Below are 27887 nucleotides of genomic sequence, written 5' to 3'. Positions count from 1 at the left end.
AATGTTAGTAAATATAATTTATTCTTTTTATTCAGTTCAGTTTCTTTAGAGTGCGTTTCTTTTCAGTTTTTTTTCCTTTCCTTTGCTGGGAAGGTTCTGGGAGGGGGAAGGGGGGCCAGTCCAGGGTTGGCAACAGCTAGGCCAAACCTGCGACAGCAACCAACTAAACAAATCCTCTAGCCGTAACCCATCATCCTGCTTGATATCATGCACCAATGATTTTAATTGATTGATATGTGAATGGATGGAAGTGGAATGGTCTGAAAAATTAAGGCAACAAAGCCCTTCAAATTCCTGGCATCCATGGCCATTAACTAGAAGTAGGAAATCTATAGCCGCTCTATTTTGCAACAGAGCTTTCTTATTCTCTTGAGTATCCATTAACACTTCCTCTAAGGCTTCACTAGTGGCATTGGCTTCCTTGGCAAGCCAACAACCCATCTTTGTTAGAAGGTCCAAGGTATGTACTGTACCAATCGCAGCAATGAATGCCCCCCCCCAAATGTTTTTTCCTTTTGACCAAAACTGCATGTTAGAGTTACACTCTGCTGTAAATTCATGTAGATGTTGCATACCTTCTAGCGGGTGAGGTTTAGCTGTGGTTGCAACTATTATCTTTGGTCGGGGGGTTGTCCTTGGTCGGGGAGTTGTCTTTGGTGGTGGCAGATGAAAGCTAAGGGGTGGTGCTAGCCCCTGGAAATACCTGCGGATCCTAAGAGACCTTTTGTGCAGTGATACCTGGGATTGTATATTTATTCCTTCACGGACCTGAGGCGGGCCCTCAGATCGCATGAATACCGCTGGATTATAGAGTGTCAATTTTCCAAAGGTACGTGGGCCCCCTATTGCCAGCCTAGGGATCATCTTCCGTACTCTCTTACCACAGATGAGGAAAATTCCTTTGGGCAAGACCACTGATTCTGGGGGGACACGAATTCGATATGAGACCTCGTCCTTGCACCAAAAACTAAGATTGGCATAGGGCGGAGGAGATGTAACATCAGTCAGCTGTGCCTCAGCAATCTGTGACTGTGGTGTAAAGAAAAAGCACAAAGGGGCCCTTACGCTCCCAAAAACTTTCCAGCTCCTCAGGCCTTTGCCATTGATACGTAAAGTTTTCTCTAATATGTAAAGTTCTATCAGGGCGAGTGAAGCAATCTATAAATGGGTTTTTAAAGTGGTCATGGTCATCACACCATGGGGCATATTGATTTCTAAACTCTCCCCATTCCCGTGGTGACCAAGGCAGACCCACTAGACACGTTTTAAATGGATTAGATGGATCTAAAGTAGATAAGCAAATAGAATCCATATTCAGTGATCGTGCTAAACTCAGCCATACGTTCTGCTTAGAAAACATTACCCAAGTTGGAACCGGTGGAGTCAACAAAGTAGTAGCTGTAGATGGAGTCGATTGTTGTTCCTGCTTTGCCTTGGCTTCATTCCACAGCAGCATCGCGACTAAGGTGTAGATGAGAACTCTTTTTCCTCAGTGAACATAATGTCCAGGTGCCATTCCTCCTCTTCTTCTGTCCAGTTGACGTTGGCGTTGTCCTGGTGGAAACGGACACAACGAGATGGTACCCATCTTGGGCCAGACCCTGCGGAGACACAGACATGCCCTCTCCCCCATGTCAACAGAGGAACAGGGCCAACCCATTTCCCAGTCACCACATCTTTGTACCAGACCTTCACCTCATTCCTTTTCATCTTTCCTGCTCCAAAGTGTCTTTCAACAGGGGGAGCATCGTCGTGGAGCCTATTTAAGAAATTTAATACATACAGTGCCTTATTCAGCCTCTCTTGAGGGGAGAGCCCTACCGCCGAATTCTCCTGCTTTTTTAACATGTTTTTGAGTGTAAGGTGGGCTCTCTCTATAATCGCCTGACCCTGTGGCGAGTGGGGGATTCCGGTGATATGGGAAATTCCCCACAGATTAAAAAATTCTTTCAACAAAGTGGAAACATAAGCCGGACCATTATCAGTCTTTACCTGTGTCGGGATGCCCATAACAGCGAATGCAAGGGAGAAATGTCGTTTGACATCCTTGGCTTTCTCCCCTGTATGCGCCGTGGCCATAATTAGTCCCGAACAGGTGTCTACCGACACATGTACATAACGAAGGCGGCCAATTGAAGTACATGTGTCATGTCCGTCTGCCAAAGGTCCAAGGGACTCAGTCCCCTGGGATTAACGCCCTCCGCTGGAACCGGGATTACCTTTTGACAGTCTGAACAGGCAGACAGTATTGTCCTAGCCTGGCTGACCGAGAGATGAAATTGCTTTCGCAACGCTTTAATGTTTTGATGGAAAAATTTATGAGATAATTTGGCCTTCTCAAAATTATTAGGAATTGGAGCCAAGTTAACAGTAACATCCGGATTCGCTGCCTCATCGGCCACCCTGTTTTCCTCCACCACAGGACCAGGGAGGTCTGTATGTGCTCTCACATGTTGGATGTAAAAGGGATGCTCCCTGTGGTGAACGACCCTTGAGAGAGTGGAAAACATTTGAAACAATTGCTGGTTGAAGATATCTTTCAAGTAACTGTTTTTGATTCTTGATACCATGGCCACCACATAAGAAGAATCTGATACAATGTTTAGAGGAGTAGGAAATAGCTGAAAAGCTCTTGTAACTGCTGAGAGTTCGACCAGTTGTGAAGAGCCTGCAAGTTGGTGCACATCCTTGCGCCACTCTCCGTTGTCCAGCCAAGCAACCACGGCATTCCCTGTCCGGCCAGAACCATCTGTAAAAACCATCTGAGCATCCTGTATTGGGACCTGAGAATAAAATAACTGCAACCGAGGCTGAGAAATAGATAAGATCTGTAAAAACAGAATAGCCGGAAGGTGATACAATACTTTCCCAACATAATCTGTCATAACAGACTGGAAATCAAACATATGTATTTCATAATAACGTAATTGAGATTTAGTGGGGAGAATATAAATAAAATCAGGGTCCTGCCTGGAGATCTCCCAAAATCTTAAGTGTCCTTTGTGTCAAACTTTCGCCAACATCTCCGGACAGGTGGTAATGGTTTTAGAAAACTGAAAACTCAAGAAAATCCATTCCCACAAAAGAAACTTCTTTTCCTTATTATCCAACTGGCCTATGACACCATAAGGCTGTCTCTCCCCTCTAAAAATGATCAAAGCCGTGGGTAGACCAGGTCTCATCCGATGGACCTGCTAGGCTGAAAGGCGGGAGTTAATTTCTCGAAGGACTTTCTTTGCCTCTGGAGTAAGGATTCTTGGAGAGGACAAACTGGAATCCCCCTTCAGTAGCTGAAACAATGGCGAGAGAAAGTCAGTTGACAAACCCAAATAATTCCTAATTCAACTAATATTTCCTAGAAGAGTCTGTAATTCGTTCAAAGTCCTAACAGTGGCCGGAATTGTCACCCTTTGTGGTACAAACGTCTTGTCAAACAATAGCATGCCCAAATACTTCCAAGGGCTGGTAGTCTTGAGTTTTTTCTGGTGCCACTTCCAATCCATTGGCCCCAAGGGCTTCCTTAACTGAAATGTGTGCTTGGGTTAATGAAGATAAATCAACTGCCGAAAATAAAATGTCATCCATATAATGATAAATTATTGCACCTGGATGACGCCGCCTCACCGGCCCCAACGGATTGGCAAATCGTCAGGCTGTTTTTCATTCCCTGTGGGAGGACAGTCCAGTGATAATGTTTGGAAGGCTCTGAGGCGTTCACTGATGGTACTGTGAACGCAAACCTGCGGGCGTCATTAGGATGCAAATAGATGTTGAAAAAGCAATCCTTGATGTCCATGACGACTAGTGATCAGTCCTCTGGGAGCATCGCAGGGGATGGTAAGCCCGTCTGCAATGCTCCCATAGGCTCTATTAAACTATTGGCCTCCCGCAGGTCATGAAGGAGCCTCCATTTTCCCGAAGCCTTCCGGATAGTAAAGGTAGGAAAATTCCATGGACTGGGGGGACTAATCGCTTTTTCTCCAATTGTTCTCCAATTGTTCTCCAATTAAAGTATTAATTTGCCACAGTTTCTCTCCCCTCAGGGGCCACTGGTTCACCCAGACCAGGGTGTTAGTGGTCCAGGTGAGGGGAGGGGCCTGCGGCGCCCCAGTGGCCCCCATTACAAATTTGAAATTTGGAGCGAAAGTCCCCACTGAGATAAATCTCTCCCCCACAAGGTTACCGGAATGTCGAGAACAAAGGGCCGGGACGAGGCAGACTTTCCCTCCGGTCCATGGACGAGAAGTGGAAAAACACTCTGTCGAGGAATTTGTACTCCTCCAACACCCCTGATGTCAATAGATGGAGTGTTGGTAGGCCATGCTCGTGGCCAATCCTTAGATGCTATAATGGTGATGTCTGCACCTGTATCTAAAAGTCCATTGATCTGTATATCTTGACCTAGATTAGGATAAGAAATTTTACATAACAACATTGGTCTGTCCACTGTCAGCGTGTGAACCTAGGCTGCCTGCACTGTATCTGTAGCAGATGGTTCTCTGGAGAGCGGGATCAGCTGGGCAACAGTATCCTCTGTATCAAGCTGGAAAGACGGTTTAACAAAAACAGAAACATTGTTAGCACTTTTGACAGATATCACTGTGGGAGCAACAAGCAGCCCCATATCTGAGGCCTGGGATGTCCCAGTGACAAGGAAAGTCCCATTAAGGTCGTCTTCATTTCCAGCAGTAACCATTAAAACCATGTGGAAGTCCCCTCTATTTAGGGTTTCTGACTGGGCAACTGCCAGCCCCAGCTCACTCCAACTTGGGAGGGCTCTCCCTCCGGTATTGTCGGAAGAAGGCGTGCCCCGCAGGTCTCCAATGGGAAGGCATTTTGTGTCATCGCGCCGCCCGCAGTGCTCTGACTGGAGTTTCCCAGCGGCGACATTTTCCTAGCTGGGGCTGGCGTCAGGGGCCGACCCTGACGATCAAATTGGGATCGGCACTCGGTTGCCCAATGCCGGCCTTTTCTGCATTTGGGGCATAAGCCAGGTGGAACCAGCTTCGATGCTTGCGCTTTAGGACAATTGTTCTTAAAATGTCCAGGCTTTCCACAGTTAAAACATTTAATATTGGTAGGATTGGTCGCTGCTGCAAGAGCTTGAGTAACTTCCTTTGCAACCTCCTTCACAAGCTGTTTGTTAGATTTGGCGAGCTGCGACCCAATGCTGTTCCCCACAGATTTCTGTGCATCTGCCAAAGTATTAGCCAATTTATCAGTCTGTGTAATGTCCTTACAAGCTTTCACCATCTCCAATGGTGTTGGGTCTTTCAGTGCTCTCAGCACTGGCTGGCACTGAGCATTAACATTGGAGATGGCTAATTGCTTGAACAAAATGTCTTGCACAGTCTTTTCCTTTGTTTCTCTAGCTATCGCCTGTTTTAGTCTCTCTGCAAAATGCATGAAAGGTTCTTCAAGACCTTGGAACACGGACTGAAATGGGGGTGTAACCTGAGATGCTTCAGCAACTGCTTGCAGGGCACTGAATGCTAAATTCTTAGTAGTTATTAAATGTTCAGTTGGAATAGTCATTTGAGTGGCATTGAATGCATAATCTCCCAAGCCAAATAGCATATTGGTGGTCTCCTGAATGGGCCGCTGCGTGTTAGCAATTGTCTCATGTGCATATTTTTGGATATTTGCCAACCATTGATCAAGAAACATGGTGATCTCCATATTATTCAATAAGGTCCGTGCGAGATCTTTCAAGTCGTTAGGTGTAAAAATCAAAGGTTGAAACATTGATCTCACAATTCCCATAGCATATGCGGAGGACAAGCCATACTCAGTGATGGCTTTCTTGGCATCCGTAATCAATGGTACTGGGAGTGGCTCCCAAGTGGGAGCTTGGTTACCGTCATAGTATACAGGAAAGGCTTGGATAGCCTGTAGACCACTAAAGTCCATAACCTTTCCTGCACTCCCATCCATACGAGTAAGACGAGTAGGATGTGCAGAGTGATGATTCGTAACAGAACAATCCGCAGCAGTATTAGATGGCAGGTTGTGTGACAAGAAAGGATTGGTCGATGGTGGTGTAATGGTTTGACCCATGGCTTCCCCAGTAACCATTGTATCTACGGAAGTTACAAGTATTCCACACGTGTCTTCCACGTAGCAGTGGGGGAGTGGTTTTTTTTTTCTTTCTTCTGGTCCTTGGCTGAGGAGCTGGAGGGAGGTGGTGGAGGTCTGGTCCCTCCGGTGCCTGGTGGTTCTCCTGTCCTGGGTGAGATTGTTTCATTCTTGTTCCCCTTCCTTGAGGTTTTTAATTGTGTTTCTTTTGATTCATTCAGTTTCTTTAGGTTGGGTTGGTGTCTTCCCTATCTCCCAGCTAATCAATCCCCTTTTCTCCCTTCCCCTCTCCCCTGGGGGGTGGGATCCTACGTATTGTGTATACAGTGTGGTTTGTAAATGTTAGTAAATATAATTTATTCTTTTTATCCAGTTCAGTTTCTTTAGAGTGCGTTTCTTTTCAGTTTTTTTTCCCTTTCCTTTGCTGGGAAAGTTCTGAGAGGGGGAAGGGGGGCCAGTCCAGGGTTGGCAACAGCTAGGCCAAACCTGCGACATTATTGGAGGTTCTACCGAGATACTGACCTTGAATTGTTTTTAAAAAGTTCTCTGTTTAGAGAACAGTGGCCGGGAGAACTGCCAACTGAAGTGGTATTATCAAAAGAGTATCTTGTTGATATAAACAAGGTTTTTTGTTTGGGAACAGAGGACTCAGGCATAAGGCAAACAATAGAAAGAATGGTTTTCACCCTTTTTAGCAAGTACCTGAGAGGTACCAGAGGAGGTCAGTCCAACCATGCTGGCATGGCCTGGCAGTCTCTTGTAGTGAAAGGCCTCCTGTTAAGTGTCTTTCTATTCTGTTACACACTGATGGTGCTAATGCTTACTCCCACTCTGAGAGGTCTCCTAGGGACATACCTAGGTCTGCCTGATAATTGTCATCCATGTAAGGCCCTCCTGAATCTTGACATTAAAGGCCTGTTAAATTATGACATTAATGGACTATTGAGAGAGATCCCTACTGTTACAATTGGTCCCAGTTATTACCTAAATTGTATTGTGACAGCACTAGTGTTTATGAGGGTAATGGAACTGTTGTATAAGATTGGAAGAATGCTGGCACTTTGTTGCTTCCCTTGTTTTAGACCTAAGAAAGGCTATGCCTCTGGGGGACTCGCTGGAACTTTGGAAGGGGCTTCGGACAGGCCAGTCCCTGGATGGGATGGGGCTTGGTCGGATCTCGGTAAAGTGCTAGGGCGTATCTCACCCTCCGCTCTTTGGAGGTTCACGCCAGAAGAAGTGTGTGACTCTGCTGAGGTGGCCCGCTGTTTATCAGAAGAGTGTTTTTCCTATGAGGACCCGTATACGCGCGTCTCTGCTTTGTGTTGGGGCCTGGCTAGTGCTTATCGATCTGCCATAGACTACTGTCACTGGCTTGAGGACAGGATAGAATATGGAGATATGCCATCCGAGACCTGTGCAGTCCCCGTTCAGGCTACCGAAAGTGAAGTCCAAACACAGCATGAGGTCGATGTTGTTTCTGAAGAGACCCAAACTCCAGTAGCTGAAAATAATACAGCCTCCGACCGATCTGTAGAAACCCAAACTCAAGCTGCAGACCCGGACATGGCCATTCCTGCTGTCCCTTCTACAACCACAGCTGAAACTCAGACGCAGGCTGAAGCAAATACAGTCTCTGTTTGCTCGACAGAAACCCAGATTCAGGCTGCAAATCCGGACAAGGCCATTCCTGCTGTCCCTTCTACAACCACAGCTGAAACTCGGACGCAGGCTGAAGCAAATACAGTCTCTGTTTGCTCGACAGAAACCCAGACTCAGGCTGCAAATCTGGACAAGGCCATTCCTGCTGTCCCCGCTACAACCACAGCTGAAACCCAGATGCAAGCTGAAGCTAATACAGCTTCCAGTTGCTCCGTAGAAATTCAGACTCAAGCCGTAGATCTGGAGGTTGCCATCTCTATTAAGTCTGCTAAGACCACAGTTGAAGCTCAGACTCAGGCTGACGTCAATACAGCTTCTATTCGCTCTGTGGAAACTCGGACTCAAGCTGCAGATCTGGAAGCAGCCATTTCTACTAAACCCACCAAGACCACAGTCGAAGCTCAAACTCAAGTCAATGCGGATACAGTTCCTATTCGCTCTGTGGGACCTCAAACTCAAGTTACGGACCAGAAGATTATCATTGCCCCCATAAAGAAGAAAACAACGAGGACAAAGGAGACTACAAAACCCATAGAGCCACCTCCGCAGTTGGAACAAGAAGAAGAAGAAGAGGAACAAGAAGAAGAAGAAAAAGAAGAAGAAGAAGAAGTAGACGAAGAAGCAGCTGCGAGAGAGGAAGAAACTACTGTGACGATGGAAGGAGCGACGGCACAAGAGGAAAGAATAGTCACAGTAGAAGAGGGAGCAGCCGCCAGAGAGGGAGGAGTGGTCACAAGGGATGGGGCACACCTAATGGGACTGGGGGCACGCCCAAAAGAGACCAGAGGCATGCCTGGAGAAAGGAAAGGGACGGTGCGAGCATCCTGGGATAGAATAACATTCGACGATTGGTGCTCTGACTACACACGCAAGTACCCAGTGGAGGAAGAGAGGAGGTCAACGCGCTTCCGTCAGCCTGAGGAAGGACCGTTTCAGCCTCTCCAAAGGCAACCCTCCCTTGGAAGTATGATTCCGCCTCCCCATACTAGACCTACATTTGAGGGAATAGATGACCGGGGAAGGCCCTTACCCCGGCCTTCCAAGGACTATGTGCTACCTCCATTCATCAGACCTGATGAACAACGCAGGAGCTCCCTTTCACGGGGTGCACGAGCTAGGAGTCTTTCCCCACGGCTCGAACGAAGTAGAAGTCTCTCTCCACAGCGTGGGCGACGTAGGAGCCCATCCTCCCGGAGTGAACCCCATAGAAGCTCGTCCTCGCGGCGCGAACAATCCTCATCTTCACGTGAGAGGGTCAGAAAGGAAGTGAGAGAGGTTCCACGAAGGAGTGGAAGAGTAAAAACACAGGTAGAGAGAATAGTACGTGGGAGAGATGGACAGGAAATAATGAGGGAAAGTGAAATTATACGATCATTGACCCCAAAGGAGATTCGAGATATACGAAGGGATTACAGTCGGTGGCCCGATGAACGCATCCTCACCTGGCTGGTGCGATGTTGGGACCAGGGGGCCAGTAGTCATGTGCTGGAAGGTCATGAAGCACAACAATTGGGATCTCTTGCCCGAGACCGTGAAATAGAACAGGAAATGGGACAGGGGGAGATGGCATCCAGTCTTTGGACCCGAATCCTCCGTGCCATGAGGGCAAGATACCCATTTAAAGAGTATTTGGTGAGTGCTCCGAGAGAGTGGAATACTGCAGAGGAAGGCATCCAGTATCTGCGGGAACTGGCCATGTTGGAGATTATATACTCCGATCCAAATTACTATGACATCTTGGTCCCAGAGAAGATGCCATGCACACAGCCGATGTGGGATAAGGTGATGAATGGGGCCCCTAAGTCTTATATGCCATGTCTGATATCTGCATACCCTCTAAGTATGGACGAGAATGAGATACACGTTGACAGAATGTGTCACTGGATACGGAGAATATCGGAAACCATGAGGGTCCCCTCTAACTACCAGCATTCTTCCCTCTACAGTGGGGAAAGGGTAGGGAGGAATCCTAGACGCTCTGTGTATGAAGAAGAACCTAGAGGCAAAGGTTCTAGAGGTCACAAAGAAAGGTCTCGTTCTCATTCTCATTCAAGTTCCTGTTCTCGTTCTCGGTCCCGTTCCCGTTCTTGGTCACCTCATGCAGCACGAGGGAGAACTAGAGGCCACCAGAGGAATACTAGACGCTCTGTGTATGAAGAAGAACCTAGACGCAGACGTTCTAGAGATCGCAAAGAAAGGTCTCGTTCTTATTCTCGTTCCAGTTCTCGTTCTCATTCCCGTTCCCGTTCTCGGTCATCTCATGCAGCACAAGAGAAAATTGGAAGCCCCAGGAGTAAGACACAGAGTGAGCGTAGTGTCTTATGGACTGTTCTGCGCAAACTAGGGGAAAACATGAAGAAATGGCACGGTGAACCCACCTCTAAACTTAGAGCCCGAGTGCAAGAATTAAAACGGAAAGTAGCTGGCAAGAAAGCTGTCCACATAGTTGAAGCAAAGACCCCGGAAAAGAAACATCGATCTCCGAGACGCAAAAGAAACAACTCCCCCCATGCTGATGAAGGGGCCTCTGACAGCATCGCGCACGTCAGATGGAGAGTGCTCCGAGCAGGAACAACAATAGAGGGGCCCTGCCTCCTGCCAGGAGGAGGAGAGGGACGAGGATGATAATCGGGTTTACTGGGCTGTGTGGGTTCGATGGCCTGGCACATCGGATCCTCAGAAATATCGAGCTTTGGTAGATACTGGTGCCCAATGTACATTGATGCCATCAGAACATGAGAGTACAGAGACTGTATCTATTTCTGGAGTAACCGGAGGGTCTCAAGACCTGTCGGTGGTAGAGGCTGACATGAGCCTAACAGGAGACCAACGGGAAAAGCATTCCATTGTGACAGGACCAGAAGCCCCTAGCATCCTTGGTATGGACTATTTAAAAAGAGGACACTTTAAGGACCCGAAGGGGTACCGGTGGGCTTTTGGTGTAGCTACAGTGATTGAAGGAGAATCCAAACAGTTGTCTACTCTCCCTGGTCTCTCAGAAGACCCTTCTGCTGTGGGATTACTCCGTGTCAAAGATCAAGAAGTACCGATGGCCACTGCAACTGTACATAGGCGACAGTATCGTACAAACCGAGATGCTGTGATTCCCATCCATAAAATGATCAGGAAGCTGGAGAGCCAAGGGGTGGTCAGCAGAACACACTCACCCTTCAACAGCCCTATCTGGCCTGTACGTAAATCAGATGGAGAATGGAGATTGACTGTGGACTATCATGGCCTGAATGAAGTTACGCCACCGCTGAGTGCTGCTGTGCCAGATATGTTGGAGCTCCAGTATGAGCTGGAGTCCAAAGCAGCAAAGTGGTACGCCACTATTGACATTGCTAATGCATTCTTCTCCATTCCTCTGGCACCAGAGTGCAGGCCACAGTTTGCTTTCACCTGGAGGGGCGTGCAGTACACCTGGAACCGATTGCCCCAGGGGTGGAAACACAGTCCAACCATTTGTCATGGGCTGATCCAGGCCACATTGGAGAAGGGTGAGGCCCCAGAACACATCCAGTATATTGATGATGTCATTGTATGGGGAGACACAGCAGAAGAAGTCTTCAAAAAAGGACGGAAGATTATTCAGATTCTCCTCAAAGCCGGTTTTGCCATCAAAAAGAGCAAGGTCAAGGGACCTGCCAGAGAGATTCAGTTCCTCGGGGTGAAATGGCAAGATGGACGTCGCCAGATTCCAACCGACGTCATCAATAAGATTGTAGCAATGGCTCCACCGACTAACAAGAAAGAGACCCAAGCGTTTCTGGGAGCCATAGGCTTCTGGCGAATGCACATCCCAGAGTACAGCCAGATCGTGAGCCCTCTCTATTTTGTGACCCGTAAAAAGAACATTTTCCAATGGGGTCCTGAACAACAACAGGCTTTCAAGCAGATCAAACAAGAAATCGCACATGCCGTGGCTCTTGGACCAGTCAGGACGGGACCAGATGTGAAGAATGTACTTTATTCCACAGCTGGAGATAAAGGTCCCTCCTGGAGCCTCTGGCAAAAGGTGCCTGGTGAGACACGAGGGCGACCACTTGGTTTCTGGAGCCGAAGCTACAGAGGCTCTGAGGCCAATTACACCCCTATGGAGAAGGAAATCCTAGCGGCATATGAAGGCATACGAGCAGCCTCAGAGGTAATTGGTACTGAAGCCCAGCTTTTCCTGGCACCTCGACTACCAGTGTTAAGCTGGATGTTCAAAGGAAAAGTGCCCCCTACACACCATGCTACCGATGCCACGTGGAGCAAGTGGATTGCTTTGATTACACAACGTGTTCGAATTGGGAGCTCGAATCGCCCTGGAATTCTAGAAATTATAACCAATTGGCCTGAAGGTGGGGACTTCAGCCTGGCAGATGAAGAAGAGGAAGAGTCAGTGAGTCGAGCTGAAGAAGCTCCACCATATAATCAGCTGCCAGATGAAGAGACACGCTACGCCCTTTTCACTGATGGTTCTTGTCGTATTGTAGGGAGGAGCCGGAAGTGGAAAGCAGCTGTGTGGAGTCCCACCCGACGGGTGGCAGAAGCCACTGAGGGGAAAGGCGAATCGAGTCAGTTCGCAGAACTCAAAGCTGTCCAACTGGCCCTAGACATTGCAGAAAGAGAAGGATGGCCAAGGCTCTACTTGTACACCGACTCATGGATGATAACAAATGCTCTCTGGGGATGGCTAGACCGGTGGGAGAAGATGAATTGGAGGCGTAGAGGGAAGCCCATCTGGGCTGCAGATCTGTGGCAAGACATTGCTGCCAGAGTAAAGAAATTGAACGTGAGAGTCCGCCATGTAGATGCCCATGTGCCCAAAGGTCGAGCTAACGAGGAACAAGATAATAACAGACAGGCAGACCGAGCTGCACAGATTGAGGTGTCACAAGTAGACCTCGATTGGCAGCAAAAGGGAGAATTGTTCCTAGCTCAATGGGCCCATGATGCTTCAGGCCATCAAGGCCGGGATGCAACCTATAAATGGGCACGAGACCGAGGGGTGGATTTAACCATGGACACTATCTCCCAGGTTATCCGCGATTGTGAAACCTGTGCCGCCATTAAGCAGGCAAAAAGATTGAAGCCCCTTTGGTATGGTGGACGCTGGGACAAGTATAAATACGGAGAGGCCTGGCAGGTTGACTACATCACATTGCCACAGACTAGCCAAGGTAAGCGCTATGTGCTTACCATGGTTGAAGCGACCACCGGATGGTTAGAAACATATTCGGTACCACATGCAACAGCCCGGAATACTATCTTGGGCCTTGAGAAACAGGTCTTGTGGAGGCATGGCACTCCAGATCGCATTGAGTCAGATAATGGGACTCACTTCAAGAACAATCTAGTGGCCACTTGGGCACGGGAGCATGGTATTGAATGGGTATATCACATTCCATATCATGCACCTGCTGCTGGAAAGGTTGAAAGGTGCAATGGACTATTAAAAACAACTCTGAAGGCACTAGGTGGAGGAACCTTCAAGAACTGGGATAAGCATTTAGCCAAGGCCACCTGGTTGGTTAACACCAGAGGCTCTGTCAATCGAGCTGGTCCTGCCCAAGCAGAATCCCTCCACACGGTAGATGGAGACAAAGTTCCAGCGATTCACTTGAGAGGCATGTTAGGGAAATCTGTCTGGATTACCCCTCCCTCGGGCCAAGACAAACCCATTCGTGGGATTGTTTTTGCCCAAGGGTCCGGAAACACCTGGTGGGTAATGAGGAAAGATGGTGAGATCCAGTGTGTGCCCCAAGGCAATCTAGCCTTGGGGAAGAACTAATTATGTGCTTTGAGTTGTGTTTTGCAGGAAACCAGACACGAGATGAGAAAAAACCCAAACAAAGCCGGTATTGGTATCCCATGATGTCCAACGATAAGGCAGCCCTAAACTGTGGAATAGGCCTCAACTTGGAACTGTGACTCTAACCAAAAGGCAATGGACTAAAGCTGAACTGATGCTGGTGTTGATCCTTGATGACAAGACATCTGCCTTGAAGGACTGCATATGGACTATATATATGTGTGTGGGATATAAGTAAATGCAATAATACAAAGATTGCGTGGAAAGACCAGTGTGGAATAAGGGGTGGAGAATGTAATGGTTTGACCCATGGCTTCCCCAGTAACCATTGTATCTAAGGAAGTTACAAGTATTCCACACGTGTCTTCCACGTAGCAGTGGGGGAGTGGTTTTTTTTTTTTCTTTCTTCTGGTCCTTGGCTGAGGAGCTGGAGGGAGGTGGTGGAGGTCTGGTCCCTCCGGTGCCTGGTGGTTCTCCTGTCCTGGGTGAGATTGTTTCATTCTTGTTCCCCTTCCTTGAGGTTTTTAATTGTGTTTCTTTTGATTCATTCAGTTTCTTTAGGTTGGGTTGGTGTCTTCCCTATCTCCCAGCTAATCAATCCCCTTTTCTCCCTTCCCCTCTCCCCTGGGGGGTGGGATCCTACGTATTGTGTATACAGTGTGGTTTGTAAATGTTAGTAAATATAATTTATTCTTTTTATCCAGTTCAGTTTCTTTAGAGTGCGTTTCTTTTCAGTTTTTTTTCCCTTTCCTTTGCTGGGAAAGTTCTGAGAGGGGGAAGGGGGGCCAGTCCAGGGTTGGCAACAGCTAGGCCAAACCTGCGACAGGTGGCAATGCTTGATACCCTCCGGTAGGTTGGTGTAGGCCTTGGCCATGTAGGCCTTGGCCATGGGCGCTGCCATATTGGACAGGAAGATGATGACTGTTGCCATGGCCTTCCACCGGGGGGTGGGGCTGGGAGGAGGGAGTCACCGGGGCCGCCCCTTACATACTGGGGCGGGGCATGACGCAGGGGATCCCTGGGACCGCCTCCCAGAGAGGCTGACCCCTCCACTCCTGACGTCATTCCCCAAGGTGTGGCTTGGAACACCTCCCCCTCGTCCCTCAGACCTCCATTTTGAGGAGGTTTCTCCCTCAGCCCCTGGGAGCCATTTTGCCGAAGACTAATGTGTGTGGATTTAGGATTCTGCAGGGCAATGCTGTGTCAATGGTGGTGTTAGTTGTGAGGGCAGTAGAGTTGTTCCTTTGGGCACATGCTGAACACGACGCCAGACCCACGCATCGACCACAGCTGCCTGATCTTCCTGCTAATCTTGGGGCCCCCTGGTTCCCCGAGCCCTGTGCTGACTCCAGGATGCCCTGAATCAATGTTCACGCCATAACGGCATTTCTTGCATGATCATCATTCCTAGTTGCAGCCGCCCAAAGCTTTCGTCCTAAGTTTTCCCATTCTTTAGGGGTCAAATTAAAAGGCAGTTCGTATCTGTTCTTAGAAATGCATTTCATGAGCGACCTTACTGCAGCCTTATCCAAAGGACGATTAGCTTGTGTAATGATGGCTTTAAGGCGGAGGTAATTATCTTTTTCTCTCTTAGAGAGAATCCCTCCCATTTCTAACGAAATGAGGAATTAAAAAGGAGTAAGGGTTGAGGGCTACCCAGTGGGCTACCTACCGCAGTCACGACAGTAGGCTGACAGGGAGGCTCCTGGTCCGACAAAACGAGGGATGCACAGCACTAGGCTGGAAATGCCAGGGACCCCTGCCAGAGCCGCTGCCACTGGGGTCCACCGCTGACCGCAGGACTCACGCCGCCCTGGGCTGCAAGTGTCCGTCAAGTGGGGGATACACCCACATTGGGCGCCAATTATCGATGGATGAAAAAGCTCCTAAATCAGGAACGCGGGTCTTCTCCTTCGAGAGGCACGGTGGCCGTCAGCTAGCAGCTCTTTTAGGCTGCCTCTCAAAGGCTGGGATGGCTCCCTCCGCACCCAGCCCGGCGCAGCCTCCCCAAGGAAGGACCACACTTGAGGCCAGGTGGCAACAGAAGAAACAAGCTTTATTGGGGTGCCCAGCTTATAAAGGGTTCGGGGATAGTTCCAGAAAATGGGAGGAGGAAGGGGAAGGGTCAAGCATCCTATTGGTCAAAACATGAACAAAGGGGAGGAACAGGGAAAGGACCAATAGGAAACAGTGAGCCATAAAAGGGGAACTACTGCAATGCACCAAACTGGGGCCAATCAGGGTAGGGTTGGCGGGAAAAACCTAAGAGGGTTCTGGGAAGAAGAACTTGGATAGGGACTCCTATAGGGAAACATTATGGGTAGACCTGATGACCAACGCCATTAACAGGGGAGAAATCAATATATGAAAAGCTTGAGCCCACAGCCTCAGGCTCTCCGATTTCTGCATCTTCGTCGACCCATCGTTTGTAGTACTTCTGCCACTTGATAAAGTCCTGGTCTATCCCGACACTGCACCAGACCCCTGTTCTCCTGAGCTTTCCTACATCAAATGACTCAGCCAGCCAGATCCCTCCTTCTGATGTCTCCACTCTAAACACTCACTTTCAGAGGATAAACTGTAGTATCCTAAAAGGAATGTGTTTATATTATAAATAGTCACATTATAACTAAAGAATTTTCACTACTTTGGATAATAAGGTCCCAGAGGCCCAGGTCCCATTCAGTGCCCAGTAGTGTCTCTAAACTGATTTAACTACTCATAAGTCAAATCATGAGACTTATTCTTTCCTTAGCAAAAGTATTTTACCTATTAATGGTACTAGTAACACATTGATTTTAATTCGTACATTAATATCTATTAATTTTAAGTAATTATTATTTAAATATTTCCTGGTACATTGTATGAAGAGCAGAAGATCTGTTGAGCTCGCATTCAAAATTCTTTCCTACTTCTTAGGTTAGTAAACAATTTTACATTACTTTTGAGAGGATGATCTAACTCTAAAGCACAATTTATAGAAGTATCCAAAGAAATATTTGCGGGGGACTGTCTGCTATTTGTCACCTTGACTAAAATGTTGGCATACAAATTAGATTAGTTCACCAGAAAAGATGATCAGGGTATGTTTTGTTTTATCTTTTCAAAGTTCATTGCTTTTCAGTTTGAAGCGTGAAATGGAATTTTTGCTTCAGAGTCACTTTATTTTCACAAAATAGCTTAATTTTCAGTTTTAAAGGAAACACTGATATTACACAGAAGTTAACTGGATGTTTGTCATTGATCAGGGAACCCTGTGAAAACTTTTGCCTACGTCAGTGTCAGCATTTCTGATGCCGAGCTTAGAAAGTGTAAGTACATCTTTCTGATTTTTGCTTGTTGATGTTTTTGAGCCAGGTTGTTTTACTGATAACACATCTGATGTCACAACAGGATGTGGTCAAGGTAGAGCTTGTTTTATTCTGTTGTCTTCTTTAAGCTTCAATTTTATGGGTACCTTTCAGGTACAAACTTAAACCAAGTGAGCAGTGAGGTGTAATATCACGCTAAAGAAACGTCAGCCTGTCATAGAAGGAGGTGTAGTGAAGTCTGGGCTGTGCTTCTTTAACGTAAAAATTACTTATTTTCCATCTCTTTGTTTTGCAGGCGTGTCAATTTTAAATAAAACAAAATGGAAAGGAGGGACACTGCAAATTGAGTTGGCCAAAGAAAGCTTTTTGCACAGGTAAAAATCAGTTTTTAAAAATGCGTGTTGCTGCTCAAGTTACCCCTCTTCTGTTTATCTGATAATATTATGGCTGTGCTTTCATCTTCTACACTCTTTCAGTTTTCATAGAGAGTGGTGGAGTGTTGATGCATGTGTGATACTGCAACGTGATTTATGTCGTTATTCCCTTAAAGGGAACGTCAAGGTGTTGATTCCTTGAGCAGTGGGTGGCTGCTGTTCTGTGGGAGGGGGTCCCTGCCAGCTCGAATCCAGCACATGGGCTTTATTTAGTAGAGTACTTTTCCCATGTCTGATGTACTTCTTGGTACAGGCTTGCCACAGAGAGGGAGGAAGCAAAGCTGCAGAAAGAAAAGCCACAGAGAAATAACCAAGCATGTCTGTTGGAATCACTGAAAAAGGCTGGAGTTGTGGACTTCCACATGAAAGCAGTCCCAGGTACAGAGGTGCCAGAGCACAAGGTATGCTGGGGGAGATATGTAAGAGAAGTAAACCAAGAAAAAGCAAGCTCATTATATCTAAATTTATGCTAAATCTCTGTGCCTTATGTAAAGACATGTAATTATTGGGGGTGACAGTCCAAGTTGTGAAAAGTGGGCTGAAGAAATACCTCCTGTAGAGACAAAGGAGAAGGCTCCTGTTATTCTGAGAGAGTCCTCAGGCATTGGAATGGGCTGCCCAGAGAGGGCGTGGATTCCCCATCCCTGGAGGTTTTTCAACAGAGCTTGGCCGTGGCACTGAGTGCCATGATCTGGTAAAGGGACTGGAGTTGGCCCAAGGGTTGGACTTGATGATCTCAGAGGTCTTTTCCAATCCAATCCATTCTATGATTCTGTGATTCTTTGCAGTGACTGGAAATAATTGTGATCTGCTTGTCCCCTCTCGTGGTGTTAAATCAGGAAATGCTTTGTTCCTTGTGTATGTTGGGAATTTGCATAAGCCTGTAGCATAATGTACATTCATGTCACCCTTAAAAGCTTGTAAAGAGACTGTGTGACTTACTTTTATACAGCACATAATTTTTGGTGGCTGGGCTGTCAGGAACTGCTCTCTGTGCTTCACATTCAGGATTAGGGTCTGCACGTGCTTACAAGAGGAAGATTAAAATCACTGAACATGCAAATTAAGACAGGAAAAATTATATTAATTGGAAAGTTTTGAAAATTATTTGCGAAGCACAGAATGGTGTTAGAGGGATTTTTGTGTGTGTGTGGCAAAGGGGAAGAGAGCAAAATAATAGTGATTTTCTGTCTGTGCAGTGGCTGCTGTTAACTCATAAACCAGAAGCCATATATTAGACATAGTACTTGCAAAGGAAAGAAATTTACTACTTTGTTATCATTCTTTATTTGCAGGTTGTAGAAGTTTGGGGTTTTGGTTGGCTTTGGGTTTTGTTGTTTTTGAGAAGGAAGCTGGCTAAGTTGCACAGTATGATTATATCTCACTAAAGAGCATAAACAAAAATGAATTAGTCACAGGTGGTTCTTTTATTAGTAGTTCTGTTATCCAAGAACAAACATCTTCCTCTGTTCCAGGGTTACTTCCACTCTCTTTTTGTTTAACACCGTTTACTTTTCTTTTCCTATAGAAGTGGGTTGTTGGTAAATTTGGCAGAGTCTTGCCTGTCCTCCACCTCAGGAATCCGCAAAAGAATAAAATATCCTTTTCCTACTGTTTGGGCATAGGCACAGTTCCCTTCCTTCTTCTGTCATATGGAGAAACAGTTGCTGAACAGTCTTAATTTTGATTGCTATGTCAGACTCAATTTACTGAATCCCTCAAGTGTGTCTTGCAGTAAATTTGTGTGATTTGGAGCAGTTTCTTAGACTGCACAAGTCAGTTGCTTAAAGACATGAGATGAAAAAGGGCTCCTTGTTGTCCTTTCATGTAGAATTCAACCTGTTCAGAAAGACTCGAGTCTGTTTGCTGGAGGAATCTTGTTTTAATTCCTTAACTCAGACCAACGTTGTGAAATATGACCCCTCAAAGTACTGCCATAACCTGAGGAAGCTGGAGCCAGACCGGGCACAAGCAGCTCCTGTGCCTGAGCTCACCCAGCACTTGGAAGGGAGAGATGTCAGTGCAAACAGGAAACGACAAGGAGAGTTCTCTGGGATGAAGAAACCACCTAAAAAACCGAGGCCACTGTGCAGTGAGGCCCTGAATGGAGCAGCAGCTCTGTCCTCCGGGTGCCAGCCCCGTCCAAAACACACCAGCTCACCACAGCTCAGCCAGATATCAAACCCCAAACCCAATGACGAGTTGAAATTGCCTCCATCGAGGAGTCTGGATAGTAAAACGCCAGGCAAAGGTTTATCATCAGATCAGAGCAATGTTAGTGGAGTTACAGCTCGAAATAACACGAGTGTTTCTGACAGTGATGTTGATTCTGAAGAGGAGATCAGAGCCATGGTAAAGAAAGAGACAGAAAAATGGAAAGCTGGAAATGCTGAGACTGAAAGTGACCCCTTGGAAATCACTGGGGATGATTTTGGATTAAAATACAGTAGTCACTGGTCCTTAAGCAAGCCAGATGCCATGAAGAAAACCACTAAAGGAAGTTACAAAGAGACTGTGGAATATGGTAATGGTTATGATTCAGCAGATACAGATGAAATTATTGCTGAAGGTAAAACTCCAGATCCAAATAGCAGCAAAACTGCAATTTTAGAAGATTCTGAACAGATGAAGGTGGAAAATAAAAAAATCCTAGCTAACAAAAAAAGTGGTTTGTTAAATGACTCATCACTGAAAACTCAAAATGTAGAAGGAGAACACATTGAAAAAAAGTGGAAAATTAAAAAATCCAAAATTGGTGCATTGCAAACTTCAGCAGTTACCAGTAGAGCAGACACAAGTGATAGTGAGAGCTCTCACTCAGAGTCTGAGCAAGGGGAGTCTGAAATCAGTTCTGACTATGAGTCCATGATGCAAAACTGTTACCGCTTAGACCTTTCCTTACATGACTTAAAAGCATTGGCTGCCAAAAGCACTGGGACACCTGCAGAGGCATCTGATGGTGCACAGAGTTCTGCTCAGTCCACTGCTGAAGAAAATCCTAAGGGTAATGCAAATAAACCAAAACTTCCTAAATGTCACCCTGCAGATAAAAAAAAAAAGCATCTCTCCTGACGATGTGCTGGCTGATATTTTAGCAGGGGAGGAGAATAAGGAAAGCTCAAAGGGACAAAATAATTCACGTTTGAAATATCAGCCCTTCAGAGGAATGGGGTCCTTTTGTGTAAAAGAGTCAACTAAGGACAGTACTGGGTTAAAGAAGGGGTCTGTAGGTTTAGGACTTGGAGCTTGTGTATTTTCTTCTGGAGAGGAGTCATCTGAAAGACAGCCCAAGAACTATCCATTGTGAGCACTTCAAGTCAGCAGTAAAGAGACAAAATGTGCCCAGTGAGCAGCATGAGGCACCGTCACCTGGTGCCTCCTCAGCAGATGAGAGACATCAGCCTGTTTCCAGGCCACGTTTACAGGGGAAGAAAAAAGATAGGAGTTCTCCACAAGACCACAGTTCAGAGCATGGAGCTGCCTCTCCCAGCCTTGATCAGAGTGACAGTGGGAGCAGTGACAGGGACAGCAACGCTGCAGGGGCTCTGAAACACGTTAAACGGCAACGGGAGAGCCCAAAACTGCTTTCCAAAAAAATGAAGATGAATGTAAGCAATAAAAAGCCAGAACGCGAAGCTAATACATGTGAGAACAGGAAGACAAGCCTTCCAGAAGATAAGGAGCTTTGTCTTCATGCTACTGCTTCAAAGGAATCTGCAAGAGACAAACAGGAGCAGGACAACCAGAGGAGGCTGGCGGCTCTGGAGGAGAGACACAGGGAGAGAGAACTCCAGAAGAAACTCATTCAAGGAGCACTTTCGAATCTGGTAATTACACTCACAACTTTTATCTGAATAGTCCAGAGTACAAGGAAAAGGGTAATTAATGTATGTGAATTAAGATTCCTAAAAATCATAGTCTGGATTTTCTAATACATTGCCAGTTTTGAGTATATACAAAATCCTGCATACCTCGTCCCTGGAATGCCTCTGGAGTTGCAGGAGGAATAGCAGAGGTCATGGAAATGCCTTTTAGATACTTCTGTATTAGTGCAGCAAGTACTTGCTGTGTTTGACCTGACATTTCCCCCTTTCCTAGGACAGCCAGCCAGCAGGGAAGCACAAACACATCCTATTCGATTCAGACACGGAAAATGAGACGTTGAAAAAAGACACAAGTTTGGGAAATATGCCTGGAGAAGTAAGTGTTGTTAGGCAAAAGCCCTGTGTGACCATGCCTTTTGTTCTGAAGATTAGATTTCCTAGTGAAGTGCCAGAGAAATGTAGGTAAGTTTTGAATTAACATCAGACAGGTTTGACAGTACTTAACCATTCATCTGAGAAAGCTTGAGAGCTTGGAGAATTTGGAAGGAGTTTGAGATTGGCACAGAAGGTATTCTAACTTAGAAGAGAAAGAACTTCTGTATAATTAGTGTTGAAATTCCTCTGCTTTTAGGCAAAGGCTGGGGAGGAGATTGGGCTTGAGTAGTACAGAAGTACTCTGCTCTTTCTGAGACTGGATGAACTGCTAAGGCAGTATCTTGTTTTTGTTGAGCTCCGAAGAACTGTGTAAGGCTTCGTCTTTACTATTGTTAGCAGACTCCTCATGATTTTACTGCCATGGTTTAGTAAAATTAAATAGTTATTTTTTTCTCAAATAGAACTTCTTATCTATGACATTTTTTAATCGCCTCTCTGCTAAAACTTTAAAGCATTGGGTTTGCTTTTGTTGTGATTTTTCCTTGTAATTGTATTGAGATTAGGACCATTATCGTTATTTAGCCATTGACATTTTTACCTTCCTTGATGTAATCAGAAATTTGCAATTTTTTAACTGTTGTAAAATCTGAGTTACCCATTTGTAATGGTTCTACCCATGGCTTCCTCAGTAACCACTGTATCTAAGGAAGTTACAAGTATTCCACATGTGTCTTCCACATAGTAGGGGAGGAGGGGTTTTTGGTTTTGGTTGTCCCTTTTTCCATGGCCGGGGTTGCTGGTGGGAGAGGCTGGAGTCTGATCCCTTCGGTTGCTGGTGGTTCTCCTGTCCTGGGTGAGATTGTTTCATGCTTGTTCCCCTTCCTTGAAGTTTTTAATTGTGTTTGTCTGTTTCATTTGGGTTTTTTTTGGTTTGGTTTTGTTTCTTCCCAATTTTCTCGTTGATCAGTCCCCTTTTCCCTTTCCCCTGGGGGTGGGATCCTACGTACTGTGTACACAGTGTGATTGTGAATGTTAGAAAATATAATTTCTTCTTTTTATTCATTTCAGTTTCTTTTGAGTTAATTTCTTTTCAGTGTTTCTTCCGTTTGCTGGGGAGGCTTTTGAGAGGGGGTAAGGGAGGCCAGTCCAGAGTTGGTAAAAATCTAGGCTAAACCTGGACACCATTACGTGGATATTTTGCCCATGATGAAATGGAATAATCATAATTTAATTTTATAATTATAAACCAGAGTTGCACAAGGTGTGTATACAAGATAAGATTGGCAGCATGTTGATCAGTGCTGGAAATGCACAGGGTTGTGCAGGAAATCCACTTTTTCAGGAAAACTGGAAAGCACATGAACAAAGTTGGTACTGATTTATATTCTCTCTTTCCTTCTTTTGTTTTTCCTTTTTGTTTAACAAAGGATAAATCTGCTCCCAAGCCTTCAGGCAAACTGTTTGACAGCAGTGAGAACGAGCAAGACAACACGGACGATGAACGATTGAAAATTAAGCCACAGTTTGAAGGCAAAGCTGGGGAAAAAGTGAGTGAACCCATCACTGGAATTTAGTTTTCCTCTGAGAGTCTATAGGGCCACTTCAGAGGAACAGAACTGGTAGGCTTGCATTATTACTGAGTATGATTTATATCAATTTAAAATAGAATTCCCTTCAACAGAGGAAAGAGTGGCCATGGAGGAAATAATGTGTGGTGTTATCTTTGTATCCAAAGAAATTCCTGGAAAAGGCCTCAAGAGCTAAAGATTATTAGTATGTTGCCATTAAGTATGAAAAGAAAGGGATTGAACGTTGCTGATTTCCTCCTCCAGTGCTTAAGAGCACTTGTTTCATTTGTTTAGCTCCTGAGGCTGCAGTCCCGATTTGGCACCGATGAAAGATTCCGCATGGACGCCCGATTCCTGGAGAGTGACAGTGAGGAGGAAGGTAAAGCTGCCCATACTTCCTGGTTACTGGTAGTAATGGAGCCATATCATGGAGCTTTAGCTTTTGAAGCACCTTATGGCCTCCTTTGCCTTCTTTGGTGATCCCTTAAAAGAAAACCACCCACCTCTGCTGTGGCTCTGCATGGGAAACACCAGGGGTGGCTGTGCTTTCTTAAAGGTGTATGCTGCAAAAGTATTTGGAACAGCTGAGTGAGGCACATGTGCCTAATAAAACAACATTTGAGACTATTTTTCTTACAGCATGATATCAGAATGTGTTTATCCACATTGAAAAACTGGGATAAACAGTTCTAAGCGGTGACTTAGAAAAACCCCCTTTTGGATCATTATATTCATTTAAACTGTTTGTTTTGTAGCCATCCTGCAGCCTGTGGCTGATTTGGCAGTCTTAAGTAGGGTCATTTTTTTTCTTTAGCAGCAGAAGGCAGAAAAGCTGAAAATGGGAAAAGTTTGAATATTCCTTCCCAACCCCCCCCCAAAAAAATTAACCCAGTTTTCAGGATTCAATTTCTTTCTGAAACTTAAATTTTTGCCTCATTCTGCTATTCCCTTCATTGCTTTCATGTGATCTTCTGTAGAGCATCAGCAGTGGCAGAGGGGTTGCAGTTACATGACAGCAGCAGGAAACATGTTAAATACCTGATCTGGCCTTCACATGAAATAGATGCCCAGAATTGTTCTAACCCAAGATTTTCTACAGTGCAAGGGACAAAGTCTCTGAGTAGCTTTTAGATAAAGGAAGTGATGTGTTGATAGACGTGAGCTCTGCTAGTACTGTAGTGATACTATGCATCAAATATCACAGGCTTAGCAGGGAAAATATAATGTATTTCTTGTTATCTTAGCAGAGACAAAGAGCTTGAAGGCAGATGAGGAAGACGACCTTGCTGCAGAGAAAAAGAAAACTCTGCAGATACTGGGAAGCCTCTTGAACATCAACCTGGAACAGCCTAAGCCAAGTAAAACAGCAACAAGTGCCAAGAAATTCAAGTATGAATCATCTGCCATCAGTGAAGGAGTTTTAGGGAGGCTTAAGTTTTGCCGGTGTTTCCTAACCAAAATTTCTGCCTAGATGGCTGAGGAAAGTACTTCCTTTCTTGTGTGTATTTGAAGTCAGTATTTAATGGAATTCCCAGGCACTGACTAGCAGGGACTTTCTAAATGTCAATTACATTTTGGAGAGATTTTGGTGAAGAAGCCAATTTGAATTTGTATCCTACTGTAAAGGTTTGGGGTAGCTTTCATTTGAGCCTTTAGAGTGTCTCATGGTTTCTCTTTGCCTTTCTGTTTTCTTAGAGACATTAATGTCCTCCGTTACGATCCCACCAGACAGGACCACACAGTTTTTGAAAGGAAACCAAGTACTACAGAAAAGGAGAGGTAATATTACAGCTTGGTAACTACAGTTGTGATGTTTCTCCCCTTAGAGAGAAGCCTATGGCAGCAGACTGAGTTTGAAACTACGCAGACTGCTGTTTTCTCTTTAGTCCTCCCTGTGATTGCAGAAATCAATATACAATAGGAATTGTGAGCACTAAAACCGGCATGCAGTGTCATATTTTCTTTGTAGTCCATCTACTCTCTGCATGCCATTTTCTGTCCTCACTGAAGGTGAGAAAGGTCAAGTCATGGACTTGAAGATTTGAGAAGTTTTCAAGAGACAAGGGTATTAGCTCTTATCCTGTGAAAAACCATATTAGCTCTTAACATTTCTTTTGCCAGAAGAGAAATCTGTCCTAAGTATCTTCATTTATGAACTACCACATGTTAAGTGAAAAGTCCCTTAATGATGTGGGTAATAAAAAGGAGGCTTGTTCCTGCCTTTAGAATCAAAGCTCAGATGTTTCCCCTGCACTGCTCTCTCCCTTAAAAGTGAACTCCTCATCAATGGGCATGGCTGAGTTTAGGAAAACATCAAGAGCCAGGTGGCTCTTTCTTTTAAAAACAGCTCTGTTGTGTTACTGTCCTCAAACAATCCCATTTCAGTAAAGCTAAAAGGAAGAAGAAGAAGAAAGAAGAGAGTGAGAAACTGCCTCAAGTGTCTGAAGAAGTCTATTATGATATTGCTACTGATTTAAAAGACTTATTTGGATCTTCAAAGAGCCAATCAGAGAAACGTGAGGGAATACCCTGGGACAAAGATGATGCAGAAGACTCTGCCCCACCTGACTATTTGGAACCTGTCTCTGGGAATAACACAGCTCAGGAGCCGAGTGGTTTCAAGTTTTCCTTCTTTGGAGACACAGAGAAGTCAGGTGTAAAAGAAGGTAAGAGCAGGACAGTGCAATTTCTAGTGAATGGCTCACGTCGGGCACTGTGCAGGAATACAGTGCTTAGAAATTCAGAATCCCGGGCATTTTCAGAGGCAAAAGTGAGTAATGAGGCAGAATCATTATGATCTTCAGTTACACTTGCCAGGATTGTGGTAGCTCAGCTTGCGCCCCAGGAATCTTGAAAGGGATGTTTTGAGAAAGAACGATTATTTATTTGTTTTTTTTAAACAGTGATGGATGTTGTTGTCATCCCCTACATTTCTCAGACAGGGAAAAAGGTGATATGCCAAGTCAAAGTTTCATACAACCCAACAAGATTTGAAATCAAAGGTGTGTTAATGGAGTAATGTGAGCAAAAGCAAATCTGGAGTTGACGCCAAGAACATTCAAGATTGCTTTATTATTTACTTAATTTTCTTATTGTACCTTTACAAAATTGAAGCTGAATGACCCATGACTATAGGGGAATTAAGTGTTACACACTCAAGATTAAAACATACTGAATTAAGTCAGTCAGTAGGGTAGGAAACAAAACAAACCATGTGAAGTTAAATGAAAGATTTAAAAGAAACAAAGCCCCCCACATTTTTGTTGACTTCAGAAAGGATTCACTGTTCTGAATGCACTAATAAAGGTTTCAGGATATGAAAGAGACCCCCAGAACAAAGTGAAAAATACCTGAGCAGAGAGATAGTTCAGAAAGCCCGAGAGGGGGAGGTTTCCATCCTTCTTAAATCTGCTTTTCCAATGTAAGTTCTTCACTGGGAGGTAGGGTTTTTTGCTGGCAAGTAGAGGAATAATCTGATTTTTTATTTCAATTGTGATAATCTTGCAGAGCCCTACATCCTTGAAACAATAAAACCTGCAAAAGTCACATGGCAAGAAGATCCACGTTTCCAGGACAGCAGTTCTGAGGATGGTGATGAGCTAGAGGCATCAGAAATTGAAAAGGATCAAGAAATGCAAGTTGTATTTGTTTTCTATTTGGTTGTAGTAATTTGCTGCTGTGAGAATATTAATAGCAGCACTCAGGTCCTGGGAAACTGCTGTCTTCATTCCACATCTCTGAGCAACAGAAGTTATCCTGGAAAACCATTCCCTGCTGCACAGAGTGTAACAGTGAAACATCCCAACAGCCCATTTGCTTTGACATTGAGTAAAAAAATATGAAAGCTGAGTTTCTGGTTGAAGACTGGAGAAATTAAGTGGGTAATTTTGGTTCAACCCAAACCAGGTTTGGTTTGGCCAAAAGTCAGAGACGTAGTAAATTTTCTTTTATAAAAGGGTCTTTTTTATAGGAGACCATATTTGGTTACTGTGAAGGAATGTTCTTCCATGCATTCTGTTTCTCTGAAGCACTACAGCTTTAACTTGCATTAATGGAATTTGACAGTAACTTTCTTGATGTTAAAGTTTCCTTGTGTTTGTCCAGGTTTCTTTGCTTGCCACAAAGAGAAAGTACAAGATTTTTCTTCTTCTCCAAAGACGATGAACGACTGAGAAGTACAACAGAACTTACTCACTGTCACTCCTTTTTTGGTTTCTTTCAAAAGTCTTACTGAAAGTCAGGGAAGAAGTCCTGTCTAGTTATTTGTTCTGTAACACAGGTGAGAGGTTTAAGGAAAAAAATAAATTGCAAGTTTTCATTCGTATTTGTGGTCTAAATTGAGGTAGAATCCCATGACAAACTGCTGGTAACAAATACGCTGAACATCTGTCTTGCTTCCATTTTTTTTCCAGAGAATTGCCTAATATGTACCTGGCCTTTTAGAGCTTACCAAAAAAAAAATCACAAATGCCTTTCAGGCATATATATCATCATTAATTTTTTCCTCTCCTTCTGGTGTTACTATTCATAGTGTTGAATACTCTTATTAGCCACATATGTCCACATCGTTCTTGATTCTAATTAATGTGGATTTTTTTTTCTTCTGAATATAGTGAATTTTGTATTTAAAAACAAACAAAACAGCAGCAAAAGCAAACATTCACAGCCTCGAACGGTTCCACAGACCACAACAAGAATTGCTTGTGGTATCTTATGCAGTAACTTATCAGGACAGTCTTAAATAATGTTTTTTTCTTGAGACATATGAGGTAACGGTCATGAACTGTCTTGCTGTGTTCATACAATTAGTGCACTGAAATCTTCCAGCCTGTCTGATTTAC

At 45.0% G+C, this 27887-nt stretch overlaps 1 pseudogene; it reads left to right on the top strand.

Moving 5' to 3' along the window:
* Window positions 1–7473: 7473 nt before the first annotated feature.
* LOC139669534 (nucleolar protein 8-like) lies at window positions 7474–27218 on the top strand (annotated as a pseudogene).
* Window positions 27219–27887: the final 669 nt, after the last annotated feature.

This window comes from Pithys albifrons, chromosome 3 (genome assembly GCF_047495875.1).
Source record: "Pithys albifrons albifrons isolate INPA30051 chromosome 3, PitAlb_v1, whole genome shotgun sequence".
In the NCBI taxonomy this organism is placed as follows: domain Eukaryota; kingdom Metazoa; phylum Chordata; class Aves; order Passeriformes; family Thamnophilidae; genus Pithys; species Pithys albifrons.
This window is presented reverse-complemented; position numbering and strand designations above follow the sequence as displayed.